Source organism: Pristiophorus japonicus, chromosome 3, assembly GCF_044704955.1.
Source record: "Pristiophorus japonicus isolate sPriJap1 chromosome 3, sPriJap1.hap1, whole genome shotgun sequence".
Lineage (NCBI taxonomy): Eukaryota > Metazoa > Chordata > Chondrichthyes > Pristiophoridae > Pristiophorus > Pristiophorus japonicus.
Window position 1 is genome coordinate 93,332,701 of NC_091979.1, and position 16,914 is coordinate 93,349,614.

The 16,914-nt window shown below is 41.6% G+C and overlaps 1 protein-coding gene across 8 annotated transcripts in view; it reads left to right on the plus strand.

Moving 5' to 3' along the window:
- LOC139259794 (RNA-binding motif, single-stranded-interacting protein 1-like) overlaps window positions 1-16,914 on the plus strand; it is a 769,398-nt gene that overhangs the window by 216,477 nt on the left and 536,007 nt on the right. The window contains exon 1 of one of the 8 annotated variants that reach the window (XM_070875554.1): window positions 9,203-9,317. The exons of the other annotated variants lie outside the window; for them this stretch is intronic. The gene's annotated coding sequence lies outside the window, so the exon portion shown is untranslated. Of the gene's footprint in view, window positions 1-9,202; window positions 9,318-16,914 lie in introns of those variants that run through there. 8 annotated transcript variants of the gene reach the window in all.

Sequence of the window (16,914 nt, forward strand, 5' to 3'; positions counted from 1 at the left end):
GTGAATACAAGAGTGGGGGCTTCATCCTCCCCCTCTCCCTCACCCCCATGCTCTTGGTCTGGAAGATCGGATTGGAAGATGTTCTCCTCTTCAGGCTCGTCCACGTCTGAATCTTCTGCATTGGCTTCCGCCTTGTCAGGGTTGGCCTCAAGTTCTGAAAAATATAACAGAACAGACACATGGTTAGCAGCAGAGGAGGGGGCAGGTTAGCATGAGTAGGCTCATTTGAAGGACCTCCATGAATGATAGCACAGTGCATCACCCGAAGCGTAGCTGACGGAGACATCCCCATGAAACAAAGCATGGCTAGCCCGTGCAGTACTTGACTTTTAGCAAAGCCAGAAAGTGGAATTTGCAGTACTTACCCTCTCCCTCGAGTGTGGGCCCAGCTTGTGCAGTGGTGATTGCTTTTCTCCAGGCAGGATCCATCAAAGCAACGACCCTCTCTTCCACGGGTGTCAATGGGTGCAGATTTGCCGGGCCTCCTCCTTCTCTCTCTTTTGTTGTGGGCCACCTTCCTCAGCAAAGATGAAAATATAACTTTTTAGAGAGGGTGTCTTTCTGCTGGGTGGGACGTTTACAATTGCAATTCCAGTGAATAAATGAAGATATTACTTACATCAACTGCTTGACCAAGGTCCTGCCACTTCTTTTTGCATTGGCCAAAGACCTCGGGGTGGTCACCATTGCACAGTAATCTTGTGAAAGTTGGTTTCAGCCTTTCTTCATTTTGTTTGGTGAAACTTTTATTTGACCTCTGCTAGTGTCCAGCTCGTGCCATCTGGCCTCAATTACAGTAACCAGGGCCTCCATTTCATCCTGTGAGAAATTCTTGGTCCTTGAGCCGCGATGCATATTGCAGCTCCGATTTTTTCCGCTCAGAATAAAAGTTCTCGCACACCACTCAGAATTAAAGTTCTCACACACAACTAGCTCTTTAAAAATGGCTGAAAATGACCGGGAGGTGTACTGGGCATGCGCGCCCATACCAGTCATGTAGAAGACGTCATTTTCTTCTTGCGCATGCGCAGAAGGCGGGAGGCATCCTTTCTTTGGCACAGACCTTAGTCTCCACCACGCCGCCCCCGCCCCCCCCGAAGCTATAGAACAGGCTGTGCGGCGCCAATTTCAAAAATAAGAATGGGGAAACTTTAACTTTTTTTTTGCTGTAGTCGGGCCCAAAAAAAACGGGCGTAGCTCTTCAAATATGCCAAAAAACGGCATTGAGGAAAATTGAGCCCTATGTTATATCATGGCCTAATATGATTTTGATGGTAAGGTTCTCAGAATGGTGGTGCAGGCTCGAAGGGCCGAATGGCCTACTCCTGCACCTATTTTCTATGTTTCTATGAATTGCACACGCGGTTATAAATGTGGTCTGCCTTATAAATATAGTCTGAGCTATGGGTTAAACAGATTTAATTATTTTGTCTTGTAACCAAGCACCTTCAAGATGCATCTCAGTATTTATTAGCTGGCAGCTACATATTGACCAGATGTATCAGTGGATTCTCAACAATTACAATTAAATAATTCTGCTTTTTAACATTTGGTAATGGACATCCTTTCATCATGTTCCTATGATTCCTATTTATTATTCTACTGCGGACTGCCTTATATATATTCACATTAATATTCATAGTTACATAGAGTTTACAGCACAGAAACAGACCATTTGGCCTAACTGGTTCATGCTGGCACACGAACCGCCCCCCCACACCTCTTCATCTAACCTAATCAGCATATCCTTCTATTCCTTTTTCCCTCATGTGCTTAAATAGCTTCCCTTTAAATGCATCTATCTTATTCGCGTCAACTACTCCTTGTGGCAACATGTTTCACATTCTTACCACTCTTTGGGGAAAGAAGTTTCTCCAATTGGGGAAACATATTTTCTATGTCAACCCTATCAAACTCTTTTATAATCTTAAAGTCCTCTATCAGATCGCCACCCCTCCCCATCCTTCTCTTTTCTCGAGTAAAGAGCCTCAGCCTGTCCAGCCTTTCCTTATAAGTTCTGATATCATCCTTGTGAATCTTTTTTGCACCTTCGCCACTGCTTCCATATCCTTTTTATAATATGGAGACCAGAACTGTGCACATCTGATATTCCATAGTGTAGCTGGTTAGCTGAACTACTTTGCTTTGAATGTTATGTTGGAGGTAGGATATCTGCAGAATAAATTCTCACCAAATATAATTATCTTAACATTGGGGGTAGTAGGGAATGAGAAAAGTAAAGCTTTTAAAAAATGAGGCATGAAGAATGAGAATAGCAGAGGGGAACAAGTTAAAAAGCAAAAATGATAACAACTATAGATAAAACAGAAAAGTAAAACAAATTGGAAAAATGACTAAGGAAACAGAAGTAACATGAGAGTGAATAATACGTTATCTGTACAACAAAAAGTTTTGCATTGCACATGTCCAAAAGTGAAGCATGCTGATTGGTTCAAATTTTACATTTAGTGGCAAACAACAATTTTAAAAAGGTGATTATTTCACAATAAAAGGAACAATCACATTCTTCATTTTTTTTAAAATAAATCCTTTAACCTTACTATATTGGTTCCCGGCTTACCCAATAATAAGAACATAAGAAATAGGAACAGGTGTCGGCCATTTGTCCCCTCGAGCCTGCTCCACCATTCAATAAGATCATGGCTGATCTGATCTTAGTCTCAACTGCACTTTCCTGCTTGTTCCCCATAACCTTTGATTCCCCTGTAGTTCAAAATCTGTCCATCTCCGCCTTGAATATATTCAACAAGTAAGCCTCCACAACTCGCTGGGGTAGCGAATTCCAAAGATTCACGACCCTCTGAGAGAACCTCATCCTGTCTTAAATGAGCAACTCCTTATTCTGAAACATGTCCCCTAGTTCTAACTTTTCCCATGAGGGGAAACATCCTCTCAGCATCTACCCTATCAAGCCCCCTCAGAATTCTTATATGCTTCAATAAGATCACCTCCCATTCTTCTCAACTCCAATGAATATTGGCCAATCCTGCTCAACCTTTCCTCATAAGACAACCCTTTCATCTCAGGAATCACCTAGTGAACCTTCTCTGAACTGCCTCCGATGCAAGTATATCCCTCCTTAAATAAGGAGACCAAAACTGTTCGCAATACTCTAGGTGTGGTCTCACCAAGGCCTTGTACAGTAGTAGCAAGACTTCCCTGCTTTTATACTCCATCACCCTTGCAATAAAGGGCAACATTCCATTTGCCTTCCTAATTACTTGCTTTGCCTGCATGCTAACTTTTTGTGTTTCATGTATGAGGACACCAGATTCTTCCGTACCACAGCATTCTGTAGTCTCTCTCCATTTAAATAACATTCTGCCTTTCTATTCTTCTTACCCAAGTGGATAACCTCACATTTTCCCACATTATACTCCATCTGCCAAATTTTTGCTCAGTCACTTAACTGATTTATATCGCTTTGCAGACTCTTTGTGTTCTCCTCACAACTTGCTTTACCACCTATCTTTGTATCGTCAGCGAATTTGGCTACAGCACACTCGGTCCAAGTCATTAATATAGATTGTAAATAGTTGAGGTTCCAGCACTGATCCCTGTGGCACCCATTAGTTACCGTTTGCCAACCTAAAAATGACCTATTTATCCTGACTCTCCGTTTTCTGTTGGTTTGCCATCCTCTATCCATGCGAATATATTACCCGTGAGCTCTTAACTTGCGCAGTAACCTTTTATGTGGCACCTTATCATGAAGGGGAAATGGATTCCTGAAGGGGAAATCATGTTTAACTAATTTACTGGAATTCTTTGAGGATATAACGAGCATGGTGGATAGAGGTGTACCGATGGATGTGGTGTATTTAGATTTCCAAAAGGCATTCGACAAGGTGCCACACAAAAGGTTACTGCAGAAGATAAAGGTACGCGGAGTCAGAGGAAATGTATTAGCATGGATAGAGAATTGGCTGGCTAACAGAAAGCAGAGAGTCGGGATAAATGGGTCCTTTTCAGGTTGGAAATCGGTGGTTAGTGGTGTGCCACAGGGATCGGTGCTGGGACCACAACTGTTTACAATATACATAGATGACTTGGAAGAGGGGACAGAGTGTAGTGTAACAAAATTTGCAGATGACACAAAGATTAGTGGGAAAGCGGGTTGTGTAGAGGACACAGAGAGGCTGCAAAGAGATTTAGATAGGTTAAGTGAATGGGCTAAGGTTTGGCAGATGGAATACAATGTCGGAAAATGTGAGGTCATTCACCTTGGGGGAAAAAAACAGTAAAAGGGAATATTATTTGAATGGGGAGAAATTACAGCATGCTGCGGTGCAGAGGGACCTGGGGGTCCTTGAGCATGAATCATAAAAAGTTAGTTTGCAGGTGCAGCAGGTAATCAGGAAGGCGAATGGAATGTTGGCCTTCATTGCGAGAGGGATGGAGTACAAAAGCAGGGAGGTCCTGTTGCAACTGTACAGGGTATTGGTGAGGCCGCACCTGGAGTACTGCGTGCAGTTTTGGTCACCTTACTTAAGGAAGGATATACTAGCTTTGGACGGGGTACAGAGACGATTCACTAGGCTGATTCCGGAGATGAGGGGGTTACCTTATGATGGTAGATTGTGTAGACTGGGTCTTTACTCGTTGGAGTTCAGAAGGATGAGGGGTGATCTTCCAGAAACATTTAAAATAAGTAAAGGGATAGACAAGATAGAGGCAGAGAGGTTGTTTCCACTGGTCGGGGAGACTAGAACTAGAGGGCACAGCCTCAAAATATGGGGGAGCCAATTTAAAACCGAGTTGAGAAGGAATTTCTTCCCCCAGAGGGTTGTGAATCTGTGGAATTCTCTGCCCAGGGAAGCAGTTGAGGCTAGCTCATTGAATGTATTCAAATCACAGATAGATAGATTTTTAACCAATAAGGGAATTAAGGGTTATGGGGAGCGGGCGGGTAAGTGGAGCTGAGTCCACGGCCAGATCAGCCATGATTTTGTTGAGTGGCGGAGCAGGCTCGAGGGGCTTGATGGCCTATTCCTGTTCCTAATTCTTATGTTCTTATCGAATGTCTTTTGAAAATCCAAATAAACTACATCTACTGGTTCCCCGTGATCTACCCTGCTCATTACATCCTCAAAGAACTCTGATAAATTTGTCAAACATGATTTCCCTTTCATAAAACCATGCTGACTCTGCTTAATTGTATTATGATTTTCTAAATGCCCTGCTACTACTCCCTTAATAATGGATTCCACTGTTTTCCCAATGACATATGTTAGGCTAACTGACCTATAGTTTCCTGCTTTCTGTGTCCCTCCTTTCTTGAATAGGGGCGTTACATTTGCAGTTTTCCCATCCGCTGGGACCTTTCCAGAATCTCGGGAATTTTGGAAAATTGCATCCACTATTTCTGCAGCCACTTCTTTTAAGAACATAAGAACATAAGAAATAGGAGCAGGCGTAGGCCATATGGCCCCTCGAGCCTGCTCCGCCATTTTATATGATCTTGGCTGATTCGATCATGGACTCGGGTCCACTTCCCAGCATGCTCCCCATAACCCCTTATTCCCTTATCGGTTAAGAAACTGTCTATCTCTGTCTTAAATTTATTCAATGTCCCAGCTTCCACAGCTCTCTGAGGCAGCGAATTCCACAGATTTACAACTCTCTGAGAAAAGAAATTTCTCCTCATCTCAGTTTTAAATGGGCATCTCCTTATTTCTAGTCTCCCCTAACAGTGGAAACATCCTCTCTGCATCCACCTTGTCAAGCTACTTTATAATCTTATACGTTTCGATAAGACCACCTCTCAATCTTCTGAATTCCAATGAGTAGAGGCCCAACCTACTCAACCTTTCCTCATAGGTCAACCCCCTCATCCCCGGAATCAACCTAGTGAACCTTCTCTGAACTGCCTCCAAAGCAAGTATAACCTTGTATCAATAAGGAAACCAAAACTGCACGGAGTATTCCAGGTGTGGCCTCACCAATACCCTGTATAAATGTAGCAAGACTTCCCTGCTTTTATATTCCATCCTCTTTGCAATAAAGATCAAGATTCCATTGGCCTTCCTGATCACTTGCTGTACCTGATACTAACCTTTTGTGTTTCATGCACAAGTACCCCCAGGTCCCGCTGTACTGTAGCATTTTGCAATCTTTCTCCATTTAAATAATAACTTGCTCTTTGATTGTTTCTGCCAAAGTGCATGACTTCACACTTTCCAACATTATACTCCATCTGCCAAATTTTTGCCTACTCACTTAGCCTGTCTGTGTCCTTTTGCAGATTATTTGTGTCTTCCTCACACATTGCTTTTCCTCTCATCTTTGTATCGTCAGCAAATTTGGCGAAGTTACAATCGGTCCCTTCTTCCAAGTTGTTGATATAGATTGTAAATAGTTGGGGTCCCAGCACTGATCCATGCGGCACCCCACTAGTTACTGATTGTCAACCCGAGAATGAACCATTTATCCCGACTCTCTGTTTTCTGTTAGTTAGCCAATCCTCTATCCATGCTAATATATTACCCCCAACCCCGTGAACTTTTAACTTGTGCAGTAAGCTTTTATGTGGCACCTTGTCAAATGCATTTTGGAAGTCCAAATACACCACATCCACTGGTTCCCCTTTATCCACCCTTTCGTTACATCCTCAAAGAATTCCAGCAAATTTGTCAAACATGACTTCCCCTTCATAAATCCATGCTGACTCTGCCTGACCGAATTATGCTTTTCCAAATGTCCTGCTACTACTTCTTTAATAATGGACTCCAACATTTTCCCAACCACAGATGTTAGGCTAACTGGTCTATATTTTTCTGCTTTTTGTCTGCCTCCTTTTTTAAATAGGGGCGTTTCCAATCTGCTGGGACCTCCCCAGAATCCAGGGAATTTTGGTAAATTACAACCAATGCATCCACTATCCCTGCTGCTACTTCTGTTAAGTCCCTAGGATGCAAGCCATCAGGTCCAGGGGACTTGTCAGCCTTTCGTCCCATTAGTTTGCCTAATACTTTTTCTCGAGTGACAGTGATTGTATTAAGCTTCCACCCGTCCCCCGCCGCCCACCCCCCCATAGCCCCTTGATTATCAATTATTGGGATGCTTTTATTGTCTTCTACCGTGAAGACAGATACAAATATTTGTTCAAAGTCTCTGCCATTTCCTTGTTTCCCATTATTAATTCCCCAGTCTCATTCTCTAAGGGACCAACATTAACTTTAGTTACTCTCTTCCTTTTTATCTAACTGTTATTAATCCAACTTTACATCTCTAAATGTAAAATTTATAGCTCAATGAAAGCACAAAATTTAACATCTGCAAAAACAAATCACAAAACTTACCCGAAAACGCGAAAAAAAGAAGGGAGAGAAGGAAAAATTAGGATAGAAGAGCCGCCAAGTCCCTCAACTCCTTGCCCAGGCTTTCCCCATTCAGCCTCATCGGTGTTGTATGAGTCCCACCTTGTTCCCTATTTAAGATCAATTTATTGTTTTAACATTTTCATGTCTGTGAAGTGGTGTGGGTAATTCTGTCGGTACTGAATGTACAGAAATATTTCAGTTATTTTTGCTTTTTTTTTGGTGCATTGCATTACGATAATGTATTAAACTGTCAACTCACCGCTGTCAATTTGTACTATATAAAAGTCCTGGTACGTGTCGGCCATGGCTCAGTTGGTAGCACCCTCGCCTCTGAGCACAAAAATCTCTTCTGACAGTCCAGTACAGTACTGAGGGAGTGTTGTGCTGTCAGAGGTGCTGTCTTTTGGATGAGTTGTTCTCTCAGAGGTCACAAAAAATCCTATGGCACTATTTCGAAGAAGAGTAGAGAAGTTATCCCCAGTGTCCTAGCCAATATTTATCCCTCAATCAGCATCACTAAAACAGATTATCTGGTCATTATCACATTTCTGTTTGTGGGAGCTTGCAAATTGACGACTGCGTTTCTAACATCACAACAGTAACTACACTTCAAAAAGTATGTAATTGGCTGTAAAACGCTTTGGGACATCCGGTGGTCGTGAAAGCCGCTTATATAATTGCAAGTCTGTCTTTTCTTTCTTTTTAAAATTATGGAAAAAAATAAACCAATCCAACTTAAAAGCCTGATGTGTTAGAGGCAAAAGCTAAGGATGTTGCTTTATTTTATAGGTGCACAGTAACCCACTGCCTAACTTGGGTGCTTTTCAACTTTTCTTACTTGCAGTGCTTTGTTTGTCCAAAAGTTTACAGACATCCAAATTCTGTTCTGGAATCAGTTGAATATCATGCCAGATCACAAATAGGGTTTTATGTTTAACTTCTTACAGTGAACTGCTGTGTTTGAACTCCAGTACTGATTGCACTGATAACAGACATTCAGGTGGAGCTATAATTCAGCCTGTCAGTGCACCAAATCAATGAAAATAACACTAATTTTTTTCATGGAGAATTTAATGCAATGTTGTATGTAGCTGCTATTAAACAACCTTCATGGCTCATGATCCTTCTGGGCCTAAATTCTAGCTCTTCTGTAAACCTTGGCTTTTCTTCACTTTGTTTCCACATCCCTCCAGCCTTCAAGATAAACAAACTGCTGTAGGTCTACATTAAAACAGGATCAATCAGAGGGCACTGGAAGAAAACTATCTGTCTGAGGAAAAGGGAGGGATGCTTGGAATGCAGTAGAAATACTAAGATATCACATTTCAGTGATCCAAAACAACATTTACTGCACTACGAATCAATATGTGCAATGTTTTAGTCAAAATAAAAGGTTTTACAAGAAGCTGTACAGAAAAGCTCTTGTGCAGACTTGACGATGAGAGCCATCTTGAAGTTTCTGGGGAGAATACAATTCAAGAGTGAGCTTCAAAAAGGTTCAGCATTATTTAAAAAATAACTCTCTTTCCCTCACCTTTTGACTTCATGAATACCTGCGTTTCACAGATATGAATGCGACAGTGGTCAAAAGCTGCAAAATCATAAAGCAGGTCTAGATTTTCATGTTTACTTTCATGGCAGGAAGATCAAGCTAGTTCCAACATTAATTAGGTTTATAACCCTCCCTCTTTTGGTGGGAGTCTACCGGAATGGACGATAGATAGGTCTCCTGAGCGCTGCTGCTGGCGACTCAGGAGAATCCGTCCTTGTATGCGCAGTTCACGCATGCACAGTAGCTGGGTATTGTTGCTTGCAACGAAACCGTGTTGTCTGAGCCCTGCTGGAACACACCACTTCATTGCCAGTTGTGAGGATGGCAGATATTGGGGCCAGTGAAAATCATCTGGAAACTCTGTGAGTCCTAAGAGAGCAACACAAAATTGGGGAAGAGAGAAACAGACTGTAAAAGGGAAGGTGAGTACAGCACAAACTGGGGGAAGAAAGAAAGGGGGGAGAGAGGGAGAGAGCAATACAAACAGGATCAAGGCAGCGTACATGTTGGCCTGTCATGTGTGCTGTTGTATAATGTTATTTATTCTGGGAGTCAGGCAGCTTTGGTGCTGCTTCCTGAGGACTGAGCCTCACCTGCTGAATCTGGGTTTCAGGGATAGGATGTGGGAATGACTGAATTCAATTAGGTTTGGTTTTGGTTTTATTTATTATTGTTATAGCTTGCCGTGTATTGTAAAAAGTAATAAAATTGTCCGAAAACTTTAGTTAGAAGTTACATATCGTGATGATTTTGTTGTATCAGTGCAATTTACTTGGTATTTCTCATTGTGGTCGATACTGTAGAAACATCATAGAAGTAATTTTTATTTAAACGTTACTTACCCATAAATCTTTTTGTTCTTTCTTTAAATTATAAATGCTATTCATCTCAACAAAATAAAAAGTCAAATATTTTATTTGGGGCTTGGTGACACTAGACACCAAACTAAGATAAATGTAATGCCATTTGCAAATAGTGGGCAATTGTCACATGATCAGATGCTGTGTCACATGAACAACATAAGAACATAAGAATTAGGAACAGGAGTAGGCCATCTAGCCCCTCGAGCCTGCTCCGCCATTCAACAAGATCATGGCTGATCTGGCCGTGGACTCAGCTCCACTTACCCACCCGCTCCCCGTAACCCTTAATTCCCTTATTGGTTAAAAATCTATCTATCTATCTGTGATTTGAATACATTCAATGAGCTAGCCTCAACTGCTTCCTTGGGAAGAGAATTCCACAGATTCACAACCCTCTGGGAGAAGAAATTCCTTCTCAACTCGGTTTTAAATTGGCTCCCCTGTATTTTGAGGCTGTGCCCCCTAGTTCTAGTCTCCTCGACCAGTATAAACAACCTCTCTGCCTCTATCTTGTCTATCCCTTTCATGATTTTAAATGTTTCTATAAGATCACCCCTCATCCTTCTGAACTCCAACGAGTAAAGACCCAGTCTACTCAATCTATCATCATAAGGTAACCCCCTCATCTCCGGAATCAGCCTAGTGAATTATCTCTGTACCCCCTCCAAAGCTAGTATATCCTTCCTTAAGTAAGGTGACCAAAACTGCACGCAGTACTCCAGATGCGACCTCACCAATACCCTATACAGTTGCAGTAGGACCTCCCTGCTTTTGTACTCCATCCCTCTCGCAATGAAGGCCAACATTCCATTCGCCTTCCTGATTACCTGCTGCACCTGCAAACTAACTTTTTATGATTCATGCACAAGGACCCCCAGGTCCCTCTGCACCGCAGCATGTTGTAATTTCTCCCCATTCAAATAATATTCTCTTTTACTGTTTTTTTTCCAAGGTGGATGACCTCACATTTTCCGACATTATATTCCATCTGCCAAACCTTAGCCCATTCACTTAACCTATCTAAATCTCTTTGCAGCCTCTCTGTGTCCTACACAACTCGCTTTCCCACTAATCTTTGTGTCATCTGCAAATTTTGTTACACTACACTCTGTCCCCTCTTCCAGGTCATCTATGTATATTGTGAACAGTTGTGGTCCCAGCACCGATCCATGTGGCACACCACTAACCACCGATTTCCAACCCGAAAAGGACCCATTTATCCCGACTCTCTGCTTTCTGTTAGCAAGCTAATTCTCTATCCATGCTCATACATTTCCTCTGACTCCACGTACCTTTATCTTCTGCAGTAACCTTTTGTGTGGCACCTTATCGAATGCCTTTTGGAAATCTAAATACACCACATCCATCAGTACACCTCTATCCACCATGCTCGTTACATCCTCAAAGAATTCCAGTTAATTAGCTGAACATGATTTCCCCTTCATGAGTCCATGCTGCGTCTGATTGATTGCACTATTCCTATCTAGATGTCCCGCTGTTTCTTCCTTAATGATAGTTTCAAGCATTTTCCCCATTACAGATGTTAAACTAACCGGCTTATAGTTAACTGCCTTTTGTCTGCCCCCTTTTTTAAACAGAGGCGTTACATTAGCTGCTTTCCAATCCGCTGGTACCTCCCCAGAGTCCAGAGAATTTTGGTAGATTAGAACAAATGCATCTGCTATAGCTTCTGCCATCTCTTTTAATACTCTGGGATGCATTTCATCAGGACCAGGGGACTTGTCTACCTTGAGTCCCATTAGCCTGTACAGCACTACCCCCTTAGTGATAGTGATTATCTCAAGGACCTCCCTTCCCACATTCCCGTGACCAGCAATTTTTGCATGGTTTTTGTGTCTTCCACTGTGAAGACCGAAGCAAAATAACTGTTTAAGGTCTCAGCCATTTCCACATTTCCCATTATTAAATCCCCCTTCTCATCTTCTAAGGGACCAACATTAAATTTGGTCACTCTTTTCCGTTTTATATATCGGTAAAAGCTTTTACTATCTGTTTTTATGTTTTGCGCAAGTTTACTTTCGGAATCTATCTTTCCTTTCTTTATTGCTTTCTTAGTCATTCTTTGCTGTCGTTTAAAATGTTCCCAATCTTCTAGTTTCCCACTAACCTTGGCCACCTTATACGCATTGGTTTTTAATTTGATACTCTCCTTTATTTCCTTGGTTATCCACGGCTGGTTATCCCTTCTCTTACCGCTCTTCTTTTTCACTGGAATATATTTTTGTTGAGCACTATGAAAGAGCTCCTTAAAAGTCCTCCACGGTTCCTCAATTGTGCCACCGTTTAGTCTGTGTTTCCAGTCTACTTTAGCCAACTCTGCCCTCATCCCACTGTAGTCCCCTTTGTTTAAGCATAGTACGCTCGTTTGAGACACTACTTCCTCACCCTCAATCTGTATTACAAATTCAACCATACTGTGATCACTCATTTCGAGAGGATCTTTTACTAGGAGATCGTTTATTATTCCTGTCTCATTACACAGGACCAGATCTAAGAAAGCTTGCTCCCTTGTAGGTTCTGTAACATACTGTTCTAAGAAACAATCCCGTATGCATTCTATGAATTCCTCCTCAAGGCTACCCCGTGCGATTTGATTTGACCAATCGATATGTCGGTTAAAATCCCCCATGATTATTGCCGTTCCTTTTTCACATGCCTCCATTATTCCCTTGATTATTGCCCGCCCCACCATGAAGTTATTATTTGGGGGCCTATAAACTATGCCCACCAGTGACTTTTTCCCCTTACTATCTCTAATCTCCACTCACAATGATTCAACATTTTGTTCATTAGAACCAATATCGTCTCTCACAACTGCCCTGATATCATCCTTTATTAACAGAGCTACCCCACCTCCTTTCTCTTCTTGTCTATCTTTCCGAATTGTCAGATACCCCTGTATGTTTAATTCCCACTCTTGGCCACCCTGCAACCACGTTTTTGTAATGGCCACGAAATCATACCCATTTGTAATGATCTGTGCCGTCAACTCATTTATTTTATTTCAAATGCTGTGTGCGTTTAGGTAGAGTGTTTTAATACTAGTTTTTAAACCATGATATTTAGTTTTGACCCCTCCTGCAGCCCCTTTATATTCATACATATTGTCCCTTCCTATCACCTTGTGGTTTACACTTACCCCAGTGCTACTCTGCTCTGTTACCTCCTGCCTTTTGCATTCTTTCTTGGGGTCCTGTTCATCTGAGCTCTCACCCACTCTAACTCGCTCAGAGTCCTCTCCTGGGTTCCGAATACTCCTTGCATTGAGGCACCGAGCTTTCATGCTTGCCTTTTTAGTACACTTTGACCCTTTAGAATTTTGCTGTACAGTGGCCCTTTTTGTTTTTGCCTTGGATTTCTCTGCCCTCCACTTTTACTCATCTCCTTTCTGTCTTTTGCTTTTGTCTCCATTTTGTTTCCCTCTGTCTCCCTGCATTGGTTCCCATCCCCCTGCCATATTAGTTTAACTCCTCCCCAACAGCACTATTTAACACTCCCCCTCGGACATTGGTTCCGGTCCTGCCCAGGTGCAGACCGTCCGGTTTGTACTGGTCCCACCTCCCCCAGAACTGGTTTCACTGCCCAGGAATTTGAATCCCTCCCTGCTGCACCACTGCTCAAGCCACGCATTCATCTGAGCTATCCTGCGATTCCTACTCTGACTAGCACGTGGCACTGGTAGCAATCCCGAGATTACTACTTTTGAGGTCCTACATTTTAATTTAGCTCCTAGCTCCTTAAATTCATCTCGTAGGACCTCATCCCTTTTTTTACCTATATCGTTGGTACCAATGTGCACCACGACAACTGGCTGTTGACCCTCCCTTTTCAGAATGTCCTGCACCCGCTCCGAGACATCCTTGACCCTTGCACCAGGGAGGCAACATACCATCCTGGAGTCTCGGTTGCGGCCACAGAAACGCCTATCTATTCCCCTTACAATTGAATCCCCTATCACTATCGCTCTCCCACTCTTTTTCCTGCCCTCCTGTGCCACGTGAACAAATGTCATGTGCTGAAACGTCACATGAGCAAATCTCCTAAGAATGTGTCAAATAAGAGCAACCCGAAGCATTAATCAAACTGCAAAATTTACAATTACAGTCAAATTTAAAATACTGAGTACATGAGAAACCTGTTTTCAGGACTTGACTTTAACGTTATCGGCAATCATCATTGTCCAGGCATATCTACCCTCCATTAATCTAAATAATTACCGATCTGTGATGCAGGACTTGTAAAGTGGCATGTTAATGGCAATTCTCTCATTCGCTTAAATTCTCAACTAACAATACTGATTAGCTGATATGGGTCAATCAACAAATATCCTACATAAAAGGAACTGCTTGAAAGGCTGAAATGTTAATCAATGAAGTTATTTTTTGGCAAAATGATTCCAGCTGCGTTCTTGCATTTCTGATTTAACTGAACATATAGCCATATAAGTAATGTTTATAACATTAAGGCACACTCATTAACTAATTCATACTAAAATCTTTAAACTTGCATATAAGAAATGTATTAATTTAATATAAGAAATTGTTGTAAGTAGTTTTCATCTGTCGACCCAACTCTGCAGCCTGGGGCTTGATTTGTGCTTTAGTCCCCTGGTTCAAAGTTTCACTTGAGCCCTGGGTGTTGTGAATACACAGTTTCTGTTGAGGAATTGCATGAATAAAAGTAATTTTCTTCAGTTGACAACAAGAACTTGTATTTAGATAGCACCTTTAATGTAGTAAAATATCCCAACTTGCTTCCCAGGAATGTTAGCAAACGAAATTTGACAGAGTCACAAAGGAGATATTGGGACAGATGACCAAAACTTGGTCAAAGAGGTAGGTTTTAAGGAGTGTCTTAAAGGAGGAGAGAGATGCAGGGATGTTAAGGGAGGGAATTCCTGAGATTAGGGCCTAAGCAGCTGAAGATACAGCCGCCAATGGTGGAGTGATTAAAATAGGGGATGCCCAAGAGGCCAGAATTGGAGGAGCACAGAGGGTTGTAGGGCTGGAGGAGGCCATGGAGGGATTTGAAAACAAGGATGAGAATTTTAAAATTGAGGCATTGTCGGAGCTGGAACCAATGTAGGTCAGCAAGCACAGGGTTGATGGGTGAACAGGACTTGGTGCGACTTAGGATACGGGCAACAGAGTTTTGGATGTGTGCAAGTTTCTGTGAGGTGAAAGATGGGAGAGGACCAGGAGAGGACTGGAATAGTCAAGTCTAGAGGTAACAATGGCATGGATGAGTTAAACTTTGTTCGGACTAAAGCCATCATCGCAGACTTCACCATAAATTCCATACCTTCGCCACTGATTCCATTCCCCTCCCCAGCTTCTGTCTTGGATTGAACATCCTCAACATCCAATATTATCCTGAACTGAGCTTCCGACCCCATCTCCTTTCCATCACAAAGACCGGCTATTTTCACTGTCTTAACCTATATGCTGCTGAAGCCTCCATCCATGTCTTTGTCACCTTCCTTTGACTGTTCAACTGGTCTCCTTGCTGACCTCCTATCCTCCATTCCCTATAATCTTTAGCTCTTCCAAATCTCTGCTGCATTTATCCTGTCATGCATCAAGCCCAGCTCATCTATCAACCTTGTCCTCACTGTCAGTGGATCTGAACGGGACAAAGCAATACATATTGTACAGTAGTCATATTGAACTATATATGGAATTTGACAATTATAGCTTGTGCCTTCAGTGTATTGTAAACTCAGTCACAGAATGGCCATAAAAAATAATCTTCGCAGTTGTGTGTTCATAAACATGAAGAGTAGAGTAAGGAGAATTGTTAGAATTTCTGAAAGAATTGTTAACAATTTTAATAGAAGTGCCTGAGACAACCTTGTTTCCTTATGGAATGAATCACGTGTTTCCAAATTGCTTTTGTTTTGTTTTGTTTTCATTCTGTAATTTAACTGCTTCATGCTTTGTGAAGGATTATCAGGAGGAATTCAGCAGCAATTTTATTATGAGGAGAAAGGATCAGCAATTACCATTTAGTCTGTAAATGCTCCAGAAGGTATACATCTGAAAATCCACATCTGAGCTTTTTTCTCTTCTCAAAAAGGAAAAGACAATAAATATGTTGCTGTCGTACAAGTAGAATTCTGTAGTTCTCTTTTAAAATTATTTCAAAAATCTTTTGTAACAAAAGCTTATAAAATTTCTGTCGGTTCCATTTTTTGTATGACTAATGCTAGAAAATGTTCCATCATAAGACATTTTCAAAGTATGCCAAAGCCACAGTTGAAGGATATTGCAGAAATAATCCAATTTATATTGGAGAACAACTGAAACTCTTCTGTGTCATTTCCTTCGTTCTGCAGTCATTGAAACCACTCCTTTATATTAATGATCTGTTTTGCAGTAGCTAGTATGGAAGATGCAACTTGAAATATGGGTGTCACTGAAAATGAGCAGTTTTATAAAAACTTGCTTCTTTTGGTAACTTCCCCAAAAGCTGAAGTAGATTTATACAGGCAGCAAGAAGTAAAAGTTCTTTTTTTGCCTGTATGGGGGTAAGCGGGAACACATGTGGCTTAAGACAATGATGCTCATGTTTTTTAACCATTATGAGCTCCAACAGCAGTACCATGTTAAATTTATATTGGAGGCAGAGGTGGTGTTGCCATGCGAGGAATGGTTAAAAACAACTGCACACTAAAGGCATTCACCTCAGAAGCATTGTTGACAACAATTGCAATATCTAGAATTGGTATTGTTCCTAATCAAATTACAAATCCTAGATGTGTAATTTTAAACATTTGTGTGCATTTGTACAATATGTCCAAACACTATATCTAATTGCAGATTGAATAATATATTATTGGATAGACATTGAGGGATTTTCCTATTTCTTTGTGTAAAATACCACCATTCTTTTGTACTTGTTCCCTCCTTCCAGAAGTCCATTTCACGTAAATGCAGCAGGTACACATGCCCGTGAGCTTCCCAAAGGGTGGAAAAGTGAAATGTTTGAGGGCCAAACCCCTCATCAGGTTTCTTGCAAACAGTTTATCTAATAGTAAACCCACGAATGTGAGCTGCCAAAAATACAGGACAAATAGGTGTAAAAACTGCTTGATCCTGATAATCTTTGTTGTTTGTTTGGTCTCCCTTTGGAAGTA